Source organism: Oncorhynchus gorbuscha, linkage group LG08, assembly GCF_021184085.1.
Source record: "Oncorhynchus gorbuscha isolate QuinsamMale2020 ecotype Even-year linkage group LG08, OgorEven_v1.0, whole genome shotgun sequence".
Lineage (NCBI taxonomy): Eukaryota > Metazoa > Chordata > Actinopteri > Salmoniformes > Salmonidae > Oncorhynchus > Oncorhynchus gorbuscha.
Genome location: NC_060180.1, coordinates 43245230 through 43259890, shown reverse-complemented (window position 1 = coordinate 43259890; position 14661 = coordinate 43245230). Strand labels below are relative to the sequence as shown.

The 14661-nt window shown below is 43.9% G+C and overlaps 1 pseudogene; it reads right to left on the bottom strand.

Moving 5' to 3' along the window:
• Positions 1-12872, bottom strand: part of LOC124040653 — a 33168-nt pseudogene extending 20296 nt beyond the window's left edge.
• Positions 12873-14661: the final 1789 nt, after the last annotated feature.

Below are 14661 nucleotides of genomic sequence, written 5' to 3'. Positions count from 1 at the left end.
CGACATCTCCTTAAAACTTCTTGTGACTCTCAAACCCGGATCCGGGAGCGTAATCATAGCCTCAAACTAATTAGCATATCGCAGCAGACATAAGTCTTCCTACAATATCTTCCTATTCATGAAAATCACAAATGAAATATATTGAGACACAGTTTAGCATTTTGTTAATCACACTGTCATCTCAGATTTTCAAAATATGCTTTACAGCCAATGCTAGACAAGCATTTGTGTAAGTTTATCATGGCATAAGGCTATGCTAGGCTCTGCCTGCAGCAGGCAACATTTTCACGAAAATAAGAAAAGCAATCAAATTAAATAATTTACCTTTGAAGAACTTCGGATGTTTTCACTCAGGAGACTCCCAGTTAGATAGCAAATGTTCCATTTTTCAAAAGAATATTATTTTTGTAGGCGAAAAAGCTCCCGTTTGTTCGTCATGTTTGGCTGAGAAATCGACCGGAAAATGCGGTCACTACAACGACAAACTTTTTTCAAAATTAGCTCCATAATATCGACAGAAACATGGCAAATGTTGTTTAGAATCAATCCTCAAGGTGTTTTTCACATATCTATTCGATAATATATCCGTCGGGACAATTGGTTTCTCATAAGAAGCGATTGGAAAAATGGCTACTTGTGTACTTTACGCAAGATTTTCTGCTGGAGCCATCATGTGACCACTTGCTCAATGTGGTCCCTTATGGCTATTCTTCAACATAAATGCGTAAAAAGACGCACAATGCTGTAGACACCTTGGGGAATACGTAGAAAATGTAAGCTCATTCGTAGCTTATTCACAGCCATATAAGGAGTCATTGGCATGAAGCGGTTTTAAAAAATGTGGCACTTCCTGATTGGATTTTTATCTCAGGCCTTCCTACATTCTAAAAGCTTTAACAAGAGCAAGGTATTGTGTTTAATTTGAATACAGTTTAACAGTTTGTAAAAGCAGAATATTTCAGGTCATCCTTCGCCTGCAACATCAGTTCTGTTGCACTCACAGACAATATCTTTGCAGTTTTGGAAACGTCAGAGTGTTTTCTATCCAAAGCTGTCAATTATATGCATAGTCGAGCATCTTGTTGTGACAAAATATCCCGTTTAAATCACAGACCACTGACTCAAAGAGGTCTCATGAGCCCCTCCTTTATAGTAGAATCCTCATTCAAGTTTCAAAAGACGGTTGACATCTAGTGGAAGCCATAGGAAGTGCAACCTCATCCATATCTCAATGTGTAGGCCAAGCTTTGAAAAACTACAAACCTCAGATGTCCCACTTCCTAGTTGGATTTTTCTCAGGTTTTCGCCTGCCATATGAGTTCTGTTATACTCACAGACATCATTCAAACAGTTTTTGAAACTTCAGAGTGTTTTCTATCTAATACTACTAATATTATGCATATATTAGCATCTGGGACATAGTAGGAGGAAGTTCACTAAGGACACACTATTCATCCAAAAGTGAAGATGCTGCCCCTATGCTGCCCCTATCCCAAAAAGGTTCATGTCATGTTTCAAAGTTGCAAGTGCTAACATCCTCAGGCATAGCCTCAGTTCTTGACAGTTTCTGCTGACTACAGCAGCGAAACTCGGTTTTTCTTGCCAAACAAGGGCATTGATCGATTTCCTGGTAACAGAGAGCACTATGGTGGTTTCTTATCTAGTTATGAATCTAGCAAGCCTGGGCATGGATTTATGGAGAAGACTGCTACTGTATAACGCCCCATTAACTTCACATAATACTTCCTCTCTGAGGTCAGGTTCATCTCACCAATTCCTGCTGTTCTGCCTGACGAAGAGGCAACCCCTACACACCTAACACAGCCACCAGCTTCCAGATTGAAATTGACCTTTTATAGTAAATGACTGAGCAAACTGTGTATGCGGTTATAGGCCTACAGCATATTATTTAGATCTCCCAGTGGGCCCTTCTGATAAGCCAAATTATCCCCTTGGGGCCCTCAATCTCTTCTTTAACTCCCCACCGCCACTGATGTTGTGCAAACTAAGATGGATGACTAAGGGGACTCACTCTGATTAACCTTGCTGTATCAATAGTGGAGTCTTGGCTAAGGCTAACAGTTAAAGGTTATAGTTACATATAGTGGAGTAGCAGGACATTCCCTCCCTCCCACTCAACTCAAATCCCTGTCATCTCTCACACATGTGAATATGCACACACCATCTTTTATATCTTCCATCACACACCCAACCACATTTGGGACTCACCCTGGAAGTAGGAGCACTGCTACAACCTTGGCCAGTAGCCGACGGTCTTCATTTTCATTATTGTCAGACTCCAGCTTCACAGCAGCCAACCATATCTCTTCACTGTTAGGGTTAGCCTGGACACAAAGGGAGAAATGTGTTTTGCTTGTATCAAATCTTGGTTTGCACTTTGCTGTGTACCCTATTGTTAAGAAAGAAAGATAACATTGGAATAAGCATGTTTACTCAAGCTAGCAAGCTCATTGTTCCTCTCTCACCTGGAGGGCAAGAGCCAGAATGCTGCAAGCAGCAGGCAGTTCTCAGCCAGCCACTTGGACTACGTCCCCAACAGCCACAGGATAGTGAGCCACCACCCTCTGCAGCCTCCAGAGACTCCCTGGGATGGGGGGTAACAAGGATGGATGGAGGAGAAGTAAGAGGGTGAGGTATGGAGAGATAGAAAGGAGGTGAAATGAGAGGGAGATGTGGGGAAAGATAGAGGGAGGGGTGACGAAAGGGGGAAGAGGGGGAAGAGGGAGAGATTTAATAAGTAATTGAGAGTGTAAGAGAGGCTTTGAAAAAGTGATTGATCACAACTAACCAAATGGGATCATTAAGAGGGTGAATATAATCACTATTGTACATTAAGACAAGACGGACTCCTAGATAAGCGACCAATCAATTTATTTGGCTTCTATTGAGTCACCTGCCAAAATAAATTGCCACAGTGAAGATATCCACTCTGAAATATTCTAGTTTACAATGCACGTAGTCATTTGATTCAACTTCTGCTTTCACACACACACACACACACACACACACACACACACACACACACACACACACACACACACACACACACACACACACACACACACACACACACACACACACACACACACACACACACACACACACACACACACACACACACACACACACACACACACACACACACACACACGCACGCACGCACACACACCTGGTGCCATGGTTCTATTCGAAGTAAGATGACCTGAGTCACACACTCATTTTTCTGAGGAACGTTTGCATGGCGTGGGCATAGATGGCACGGGCACACTCCAGTACCCATGGGACACACACTGAAACACAACAACAGTCACATTACACACACCAACACCCCGTGGGAGACACTGAAATAAAAACAAATTACAAATAATGTATCAAACCGTGGATATACCAAATGTTCCTGATGTAATTAGGGGTGTTGGGCATTTGGTACATTTGGGTAGTGAGAGGTTACAGGTATATGGTCATCATTCTTACACTCTCTGCGTCCTCCATCCAGGTGTGTTTACAGCTCTCCTCGATGCCGATACCAATTATCGCCCGGGTCACCGCCTGGCACGTTGCCTGCCTTGTCACACTCAACCCAAGAATACATTACTTGATGGTAATAGTGCTCACTGTTGAGCCTAGTGAAGGAGAGAGAGAACTTGTGACCCGTGCCTAGTACAGTCGTGCAGGCCAGTGGAATGGTGGAGCCACTTGAGTGAAGAGGCCTACAAAACAACAGAATGAATCATGTGGAAACATCATGTCCCCATCCTATTACAATCACAAGCATTAAATCATCTCCGATTTATGGACGTTTAAATAGACGTTATAGACGTTTAAATCAGCTGTGCTGGGGGAAATTATGACATGATCTTTTCTCTTTTGAGATGGATCAAGCCAGGGTTTGATCGTGCTCTGCAGTGCCATCTCCTTGTGCTTAATGTTTCCCCCTGTGCACTCCAATAAACTGTAACTCCCATCCCTGTGCCAGAGAACAGTAGATGGCCACTCTACATCCACTTTACTTTAGAGCCATGAAAAGTCAGAAGGAAAAGAATAATACGTTTTAAAAAAGGATAGGAATTAGAAAGATAATTGCGGTCAAATGCTTAGTTGCGAAACAGTGAGTGCAAGTTGAGGTGAATTGCACTGAACAGCACAGAGATCAGTAAGACATCAGTCACTGACCTGCACACACACGCAGGTCAGTGTTTAAGTGCAGTCTGCTGCTGCTTGTTATGTGCTGCAGAGATAAAATAAGATAGAGAAAACAGTTGTGCCATATTACTCTGGCATGCCAGCACCTTGGAAGAGAGGGAGTGGCCGTAGTATCATTTTACATAGTGGAGTCAAGGGCAACGCAGAAAACATTTGGGTAAAAAGTGAAGAGAATTAGACTGAATTAGAGGTTTTGTAAATGCTGGGTTGGAGCAGAATGCTTTTGGATTATGGCTGCTCAAGACTGTTTGGTTTATTCAGTGGGTCACAGGAAAATACCAAGAGCTGGAAGTGGACCACACAGAACTTTGGAGCACACCTGTGTTTCCTGCTCTAGATTCTCACCACTATACCCTGTTCTCTTCTCCACCATTTGTGTTCTCTTTGGTCTCCTCCAACTTGGCGGCAGTGATAGACACGTCTAGCTAGACACGTCTAGCGTTCTCATACATTCCAACCGTGCCAGCCACAGCTCCAGAGCAGTCTTCCACAGATACATTCTCCAGAGCTGTTACACACGTACTGTGTACCATGTGTATCCTGTGCCAAACAGGCAGGCCAGTGAAATGCAAGTGCCACTTGAGTGAAGAGGCCTATAAAATAAAACTACAGATCTATATGGATCTAGAGGTGTGGGGGCTGTGCTTTGGCAAAGTGGGTGGGGTTATATCCTTCCTGTTTGGCCCTGTCCGGGGGTGTCCTCGGATGGGGCCACAGTGTCTCCTGACCCCTCCTGTCGCAGCCTCCAGTATTTATGCTGCAGTAGTTTGTGTCGGGGGGCTAGGGTCAGTTTGTTATATCTGGAGTACTTCTCCTGTCCTATTCGGTGTCCTGTGTGAATCTAAGTGTGCGTTCTCTAATTCTCTCCTTCTTTCTTTCTCAATCTCGGAGGACCTGAGCCCTAGGACCATGCCCCAGGACTACCTGACATGATGGCTCCTTGCTGTCCCCAGTCCACCTGGCCATGCTGCTGCTCCAGTTTCAACTGACCTGAGCCCTAGGACCATGCCCCAGGACTACCTGATATGATGACTCCTTGCTGTCCCCAGTCCACCTGGCCATGCTGCTGCTCCAGTTTCAACTGTTCTGCCTTACTATTATTTGACCATGCTGGTCATTTATGAACATTTGAACATCTTGGCCATGTTCTGTTATAATCTCCACCCGGAACAGCCAGAAGAGGACTGGCCACCCTACATATGCTCTCTCTAATTCTCTCTTTCTTTCTCTCTCTCGGAGGACCTGAGCCCAAGGACCGTGCCCCAGGACGACCTGACATGATGACTCCTTGCTGTCCCCAGTCCACCTGACTGTGCTGCTGCTCCAGTTTCAACTGTTCTGCCTTGTTATTATTCGACCATGCTGGTCATTTATGAACATTTGAACATCTTGGCCATGTTCTGTTATAATCTCCACCCGGCACAGCCAGAAGAGGACTGGCCACCCCACATAGCCTGGTTCCTCTCTAGGTCGCTTCCTAGGTTTTGGCCTTTCTAGGGAGTTTTTCCTAGCCACCGTGCTTCTACACCTGCATTGCTTGCTGTTTTAGGCTGGGTTTCTGTACAGCACTTTGAGATATCAGCTGATGTACGAAGGGCTATATAAATACATTTGATTTGATTTGATTGATATGGATACACCATGTCCCCAGTCTTCTTACAAAACACGACCAGGGCTCCTCTACCATTTAAAGACGGATCTCTTCAATCATCTCTGATTTATGAGTGGGTAGACCTTTAAATAGACTGTGCTGGGGGACATTATGATATGACCTTCTCTCTTTTAAGCTGGATCAAGTCAGTGTTTATTTCAGCTCTGCAGTGTCTACTCCCTGTACTCAACTTGACACACATCACTGCAGCAACACTTTATTTCGTAATGTAATCATGGCAATTGCCATGCTAATATCAACACATTGCCTAATAGCCTGGAGAGGCACACTGTGATGGAGAAATATTTTTTTCTTTCTTTGGTGAAATACAGTCAGACAGACAGAGGGCAGCCCAGACATGTATGTAGGCTGCGAACACCTTCATAGGATGCATAACATCCATCTCTGTCACAGAGGAATGCTGCTGGGAACTGCACTGTGTAATGGATCAGGGCTTACACGGCATTGACACCATGACAGGGTGTACATAGGGGGGGCATCAAACACTACATGTGTCATTTGGGATAAGAAACTAATTGAACTAGAGCGTTGGTTTGTGGAACTATTTATTTCCCTCTTCTCTCAGTCTTCCTTTCCTTCTATCGATAGTCCAAGCTCAACAGCAGACAATAAGCTCTCAGTCGCATTGCAGAATTAGACGCTTTTCCACCTTTCTCCAAACAACATATTTCAAAGTTACAAAATCAAGTGCCTATTACTGGGATTGAACGCACAAACCTTCGGGGCCGGAGCTTATGGCTTACGCCCATCAGCCATCCCCATCCACAATGCCCGAGCAAAACCCAAGAATACAGTACTTGATGGTAATAGTGCTCACTGAATGGGTTAAGAGATGCTCTGGTACTTTACGGTTGTAAAGTTGTTCATTCAGAATGGGTTAAGAGATTCTCTGGTACTTTACGGTTGTAAAGTCATTCATTCAGAATAGGTTAAGAGATTCTCTGGTACTTTATGGTTGTAAAGTCGTTAATTCAGAATGGGTTAAGAGATTCTCTGGTACTTTACGGTTGTAAAGTTGTTAATTCAGAATGGGTTAAGAGATTCTCTGGTACTTTTGTATACTTTTTAGCCTGTAGTTCTGAAAGTAGTGCTCATATATGCACAAAAATTGCATATTTTGTGCATATACATGCATCACATCATCGTTCTCTTACTCTGCTGTGTGTTCATCTAGCTGGCGGTCACTCAAATGGCAGGGGGCTGAAGTTCATTGGCTGAAACTCAAATTGCTAGGGGGCTGGCCCACATGGAGAAAAATGTAGGGAAAATTGCAGCACACAGCTTCCAGAAGACAGTCACTTTCAAACTAGGGATTTTGTGGCTAATTGAGTGTGAACTACACATTGACACATCCAGTCCAAAGCTGGAGGTTTGAAAAATACTTACACTGTTGCCCAAGTTCCAGGCGACTAAAATCCTGTCTTTAAGGATTAAGGTTTTCGATAGGGCTAAAACAAGAAATACAGCTTCATGGTTTAAGTTGAGCTATTTATTAAGACTCGCCTTGATACCTCACCGATGCTGCAGTGGTCTAAGAAGCAGGCTCCTGCTCCACAGACCATTGGTTAAATCTGGGCACTCATCATGAGCTGTTTTTTATTGTTGCCTCTAGTGGTTTTGATGCCAAATTTGACTTGAATCTGGAGTGATCTCTCTGGACAGGTGTGAGAAACTGGTTTGCATCATTGTAGCGTCGTCAGGGCACAGACAGTCACTCACCCTTCCTGAGGACACGTTTCTTGGCCCTGACATCGGTCTCCAGCACAGCTCTGATGTAGATGCGTACAGACGTGGGGAGGTGACACAACGCCTAGGCCACCACGGCCTTGGCCGTATCCCCTAGCTCCAGCCTGGCAGACTCCAGCCACACATCCTCACTCTGGGGACAAAAAACACACACATTAATCTCACACACACAGCCTGGACCATCACTGCCTTGGTTGAGTCAAGTCATGTTTATTTGTCATATGCACATGATACACATGGTACACATTACAATTAAATGCTTACTTGGAGGTTCACTCTTGACAATGCTGCTGATTCACCTGGTTGTAGCCTAGCAGTCACATCAATTATTGCCGCCACCAATGAGGTAAAGCAGTTTGAGGTACAGTATATCATAAACCTGTAGTACTTTGCACATTCCAGACAGCCAGAGAGGCCTAGATCGATAATCTAACGCAGGGTAGTCAGGCCAGCCCACCCCTAATGTCTGTAGATCTAACCAGACCAGCACTGACACTGACTGGTGGAGAAACTGAAGGCCTCATTTAATCTCATACATCAACCAAAATATACAGATACACACCATGGGAAGCCAGAAGTCTATTTCAAAAAGCTACTATACATTGTGTGCGTGCGCATGTTACCTTGGGGCACATATCGATGCCCTTCATGATGAGGTCAATTGTAGTTTACCAGTCACCTCCTCTAACCTGGCCAATGTGATCCACACAAACACACACAAAAAGACAGTCAACAATACAGACAGAGATACAGATACGCAACAAATGTGTGTCCAAATGTGTGTGTGTGTGCTTATTCTCTGGGGCTACTCCCCTGATGTCTCCTCCGTGTGTGGGGATCATAGAGTTGAGGTCAGTGAGGTAACCTTTAGGATCCACCACCGTCTGTCCACTCACTGAGTCAGACACCTGAGAGGGGAGAGATGGAGAGAAGATCAGCACAAATACACATACCAGGAAAAGTGGTACTGGCATGCTTACTGGAAACTTTTGATACCATCTGATAGCATTTGATAGCAGCTGACCAGTCCCTACCATAGCATATAGGTTGGTGCATAACAGTGAAACTAGACACAAGCTTTTAAGTGAGTAGGTCTAAGTGGTGTGTTACGTGGCTGAGCCTCATGTCCATCAACTACCTCCATCAAAACATGAAATACAGCTGGGTGAGCATTCTATGTTGTGTGTCTGGTTTGTCTATTTCTATGTTAGGCATGATATGGTTCTCAATCAGAGGCAGGTGTTAGTCATTGTCTCTGATTGGGAACCATATTTAGGTAGCCTGTTTTGTGTTGGGGTTTGTGGGTGATTGTTCCTGTCTGTGTGGCACCAGGTAGGACTGGTTTGGTTTTTCACGGTTCTTGTTTTGTAGACTGTTGTACTTTCATCTTTATTAAAGATGCACAAAACTAACCACGCTGCATTTTGGTCCGCCTCTCTTTCCCCAGAAGAAAACCATTACACCCTCTGCCTTTTACTTAGTACATTCTTGCAAACAGCAACAGAGGTGACCTCTTTATGCATGAATAAGGACTGATTGCTGATTGAACAATTGTGCAAAGAAGTTAGGCACATGTGCAGACGAGGTTCACATTCATGAGAGTAATTTGTATCAGCTGTGACCAAATGTTACATTTTGTTTGTCATGATTTACTCAACTGAGTTTTGCGTCTTGTAGAGTTTTATTTACTGTTTTGCTAAAATGTGTGTATGAAAGCAATGAGAAGTGACTTACAGTTTTGCAAAATATAATACTGTGCTCATTAGGTTATGATTGAGATCAAGTGGATGCCAGTTTTAATTAAGTGTCTTGTCTATCATGAAAATTTAAAATCCCTTAGAATGAATATGTTGCCATTCTAGGGTCAGTCACTACTCATAAAACATACAGTGCCTTGTGAAAGTATTCGGCCCCCTTGAACTTTGCAACCTTTTGCCACATTTCAGGCTTCAAACAAAGATTTAAAACTTTTTGTGAAGAATCAACAACAAGTGGGACACAATCATGAAGTTGAATGGCATTTATTGGATATTTCAAACTTTAACAAAAACTGAAATTGGGTGTGCAAAATTATTCAGCCCCCTTAAGTTAATACTTTGTAGCGCCACCTTTTTCTGCGACTACAGATATAAGTCGCTTGGTATGTCTATCAGTTTTGCACATTGAGAGACTGAAATGTTTTCCCATTCCTCCTTGCAAAACAGCTCGAGCTCAGTGAGGTTGGATGGAGAGCATTTGTGAACAGCAGTTTTCAGTTCTTTCCACAGATTCTCGATTGGATTCAGGTCTGGACTTTGACTTGGCCATTCTAACACCTGGATATGTTTATTTTTGAACCATTCCATTGTAGATTTTGCTATGTTTTGGATCATTGTCTTGTTGGAAGACAAATCTCCGTCCCAGTCTCAGGTCTTTTGCAGACTCCATCAGGATTTCTTCCAGAATGGTCCTGTATTTGGCTCCATCCATCTTCCCATCAATTTTAACAGTCTTCCCTGTCCCTGCTGAAGAGAAGCAGGCCCAAACCATGATGCTGCCACCACCATGTTTGACAGTGGGGATGGCGTGTTCAGGGTGATGAGCTGTGTTGCTTTTACGCCAAACATAATGTTTTGCATTGTTGCCAAAAAGTTCCATTTTGGTTTCATCTGACCAGAGCACCTTCTTCCACATGTTTGGTGTGTCTCCCAGGTGGCTTGTGGCAAACTTGAAACTACACTTTTTTTATGGATATCTTTAAGAAATGGCTTTCTTCTTGCCACTCTTCCATAAAGGCCAGATTTGTGCAATATACGACTGTCCATAGGACAACAATCAGTCTCCCACCTCAGCTGTAGATCTCTGTAGTTCATCCAGAGTGATCATGGGCCTCTTGGCTGCAGCTCTGATCAGTCTTCTCCTTGTATGAGCTGAATGTTTAGAGGGACGGCCAGGTCTTGGTAGATTTGCAGTGGTCTGATACTCCTTCCATTTTAATATTATCGCTTGCACAGTGCTCCTTGGGATGTTTAAAGCTTGGGAAATCTTTTTGTATCCAAATCCGGCTTTAAACTTCTTCACAACAGTATCTCGGACCTGCCTGGTGTGTTCCTTGTTCTTCATGATGCTCTCTGCGCTTTTAACGGACCTCTGAGACTATCACAGTGCAGGTGCATTTATACGGAGACTTGATTACACACAGGTGGATTGTATTTATCATCATTAGTCATTTAGGTGAACATTGGATCATTCAGAGATCCTCACTGAACTTCTGGAGAGTTTGCTGCACTGAAAGTAAAGGGGCTGAATAATTTTGCACGCCCAATTTTTCAGTTTGATTTGTTAAAAAAAGTTTGAAATATCCAATAAATGTCGTTCCACTTAATGATTGTGTCCCACTTGTTGTTGATTCTTCACAAAAAAAATACAGTTTTATATCTTTGTTTGAAGCCTGAAATGTAGCAAAAGGTCGCAAAGTTCAAAGGGGCCGAATACTTTCGCAAGGCACTGTATTTAGAACTTTTAATATTCAGAACATTTAAATACCGTAAAATACCACAATACTGCCAAAAATAAGAAAAATATTGTGATATATTTTATCCATCTTGCCCAGCCCCAATGTGTTTGTTTGTGTGTACTAACCCCCCTGCAGTGGGTCCACGTGGTGTGCTTGTCTCCTGTGGTCAGGTGTTTGAAGAACAAGCTGTCTGGTATAGAGGTAAGTTTCTCATCGCGAGGGTTCCTCTGACGCTTGTTCCTGGCATTGTCAACCACTGGGATACTCAGCAATTCCTCCTCTGGCATTCCTGACAGCTTCCTCTACAGAGATAGAGAGAGGGAGGGAGTTGGCAGCACAGTATGTCACAGCTTGCCACAAAAATGTAATCTTTTCCCATGAATTATAAGTAATAGCCAATTGAACCGAGTGCAGGCTTAACTGAATGACAGCAGAGACAGATTACAATATGGAATTTTATTGAATAGTTTGGCTGTCAAGGGTTACTAGGAGGGGTGAGTCAGGCGACGACGACCGCCGAGCACCGCCCGAACAGGCAAGGAAAAGGGATCGGTGGTGGCTTGTAGACCGGCGACGACGACCGCCGAGCACCACCCGAACAGGCAGGGGAGCCACCTTCGGTGGGAGTTGTGACATAGATCTTGTCTCTGATGAATGGTCCTCAGAGCAAGATGTTGATGACAGGTTGCCCTATGCTGGGAGAATGGGGATCCGATGATGGGACTTCAGTTGGTGGTGGTGAGAGGTCGTTGGAAGGATGTTGAAAGGAAAGTGATTATTGCACAAGTGCCTACTATGCTGATGAGGTACCATAGATACCTGCGATGCTGATGAGGTACCATAGATACCTGCGATGCTGATGAGGTACCATTATGACAATACCTGAGACAGTGATGTTCTCGAGCCCACCCCTCCTGAGACAGTGACGTTCTCGAGCCCACCCATACTGACAGTGATGTTCTTGAGTTCATCCTTCCTGAGTCAGAATGTTCTTGAGCCCACCCCTCCTGAGACAGTGATGTTCTTGAGCCCCCCCTCCTGTGACAGTGATGTTCTTGAGCCCACCCTTCCTGAGACAGTGATGTTCTTGAGCCCACCGCTCCTGAGACAGTGATGTTCTTGAGCCCACCGCTCCTGAGACAGTGATGTTCTTGAGCCCACCGCTCCTGAGACAGTGATGTTCTTGAGCCCACCCTTCCTGAGACAGTGATGTTCTTGAGCCCACCCTTCCTGAGACAGTGATGTTCTTGAGCCCACCCTTCCTGAGACAGTGATGTTCTTGAGCCCACCCTTCCTGAGACAGTGATGTTCTTGAGCCCACCCTTCCTGAGACAGTGATGTTCTTGAGCCCACCCTTCCTGAGACAGTGATGTTCTTGAGCCCACCCTTCCTGAGACAGTGATGTTCTTGAGCCCACCCTTCCTGAGACAGTGATGTTCTTGAGCCCACCCTTCCTGAGACAGTGATGTTCTTGAGCCCACCCTCCTGTGACAGTGATGTTCTTGAGCCCACCCTCCTGTGACAGTGATGTTCTTGAGCCCACCCTCCTGTGACAGTGATGTTCTTGAGCCCACCCTCCTGTGACAGTGATGTTCTTGAGCCCACCCTCCTGTGACAGTGATGTTCTTGAGCCCACCCTCCTGTGACAGTGATGTTCTTGAGCCCCACATGTCCCGTGACAGTGATGTTCTTGAGCCCCCCCTCCTGTGACAGTGATGTTCTTGAGCCCCACATGTCCCGTGACAGTGATGTTCTTGAACCCACCCTTCCCGTGACAGTGATGTTCTTGAGACCACCCTTCCCGTTACAGTGATGTTCTTGAGCCCACCCCTCCCGTGACAGTGATGTTCTTGAACCCACCCTTAATATGACAGTGATGTTCTTGAGCCCACCCTTCCTGGGAAAGTGATGTTCTTGAGCCCACCCCTCCTGAGATAGTGGTGTTCTTGAGCCCACCCTTCCTGTGACAGTGACGATCTTGAGCCCACCCTTCCCGTGACAGTGATGTTCTTGAGCCCACCCTTCCCGTGACAGTGATGTTTTTGAGCCCACCCTTCCCGAGACAGTGTTCTTGAGCCCACCCCTCCAAAGACAGTGATGTTTTTGAGCCCACCCTTCCTGATGCTTCAATTAATAACGATACACCATCATAAACAGTTTCCCACATGCTTTTTATTGAATAATTGTATTTTGCTATTCAAATAACTTTTTTAAATTAGCCAATTTCTAGTGTTTGTTAAATTGGCAGATAATGTTATCCAAATTAAGAAAATTTACATTATTTAAAAATAAGTTAACAAAATGTAAGGTGGTTCACATGTATGGACTCTCAAAATAAAGTTGCACACTCATTTATAAACTCTCAGTAATTGATTGGGTATTTACCAACGTTTCAGCATCACTGCCTTCAGGGTGTGGCCCATCAGCTTCATGGTTTGTATTTAAGGGTTATTTTATGGATCCATATAATAACATTCCTTAATATTATTACTCGCGTCTTGCTACTCAGTAAATGTTACTTCAGTTAGGATTACTCAGGTATAGAAACCATTTACTTAATCTGATCAACACCATCAAAACGGGTTTATAGCGCTCTTGTGCCTCTCCGTGGTCACCTGACTGTACTACTTGCCTATTGCTACATTCTCGACTGCTTCAGAGCTACACATCAAAGCTGCTTTAGCAATTAACTAGGCCCAGCCCGGTGGTCAGCAACTCAGTAAATCGCCATACAGCTGACACGATTTGATTTCATCAATCATGTTGACTTCAATTTGGTTGTCCAAAATACTATCAGTTTGCACTGCGTATTTGCTGATGAATGCCCTCATCTCTGGCCAGTCAATTGGTTAAATTAGATGTTTTTTTTCATCTGTTAATCACTTCCAATAGATCTGAAAATTATACAATGATATAATAACCATGAATTTAACCAACTGTTTGTTTATAATGAGGGACGTCCCACGTTTAACCTGGACATATAAACAGTAGGAATTTGCGCTGGCTTCATCCATGTCTGCATGAGAGAGAAATGAAACATCTGCACTTCGCCTGTGTGGAGAAAAGTTTGGCGGGCATCCGTTAAACAGTCATTCAACTTTGTCCAGCCTTACTATGAAACCCATTACATGTTTTTTACAGTGAAAAGAATGTGACCCTATGGAAATCAAATGACTGTCCAACTGATTTGTTATGGCGCTGATCTGCTTTCTGTATAATTATCAACTTGATTTTGCAATCGTTGAAGGTTATTGAGCAAACATGACATCTTTGGTAATTTGACATTTGTTTGATTGCTGTTACAAAGTTTGCATGATTCGACACTGCTATACTAAGGGTGTGCTCTGTGCGTCATGAGAGCACTCTGTGTTGAGATTAGGTTTAGGTGGTAAACCGTATACTGGGGTACATGTTAAATAGCCAGGGATGGTTTTTCAATACCATCAATACCGTTGAAACTATTTCTTTGAAATGTTTCAATACTTTTTAATATTTGTTGCTACAGTGGGGTACCATCACCAAA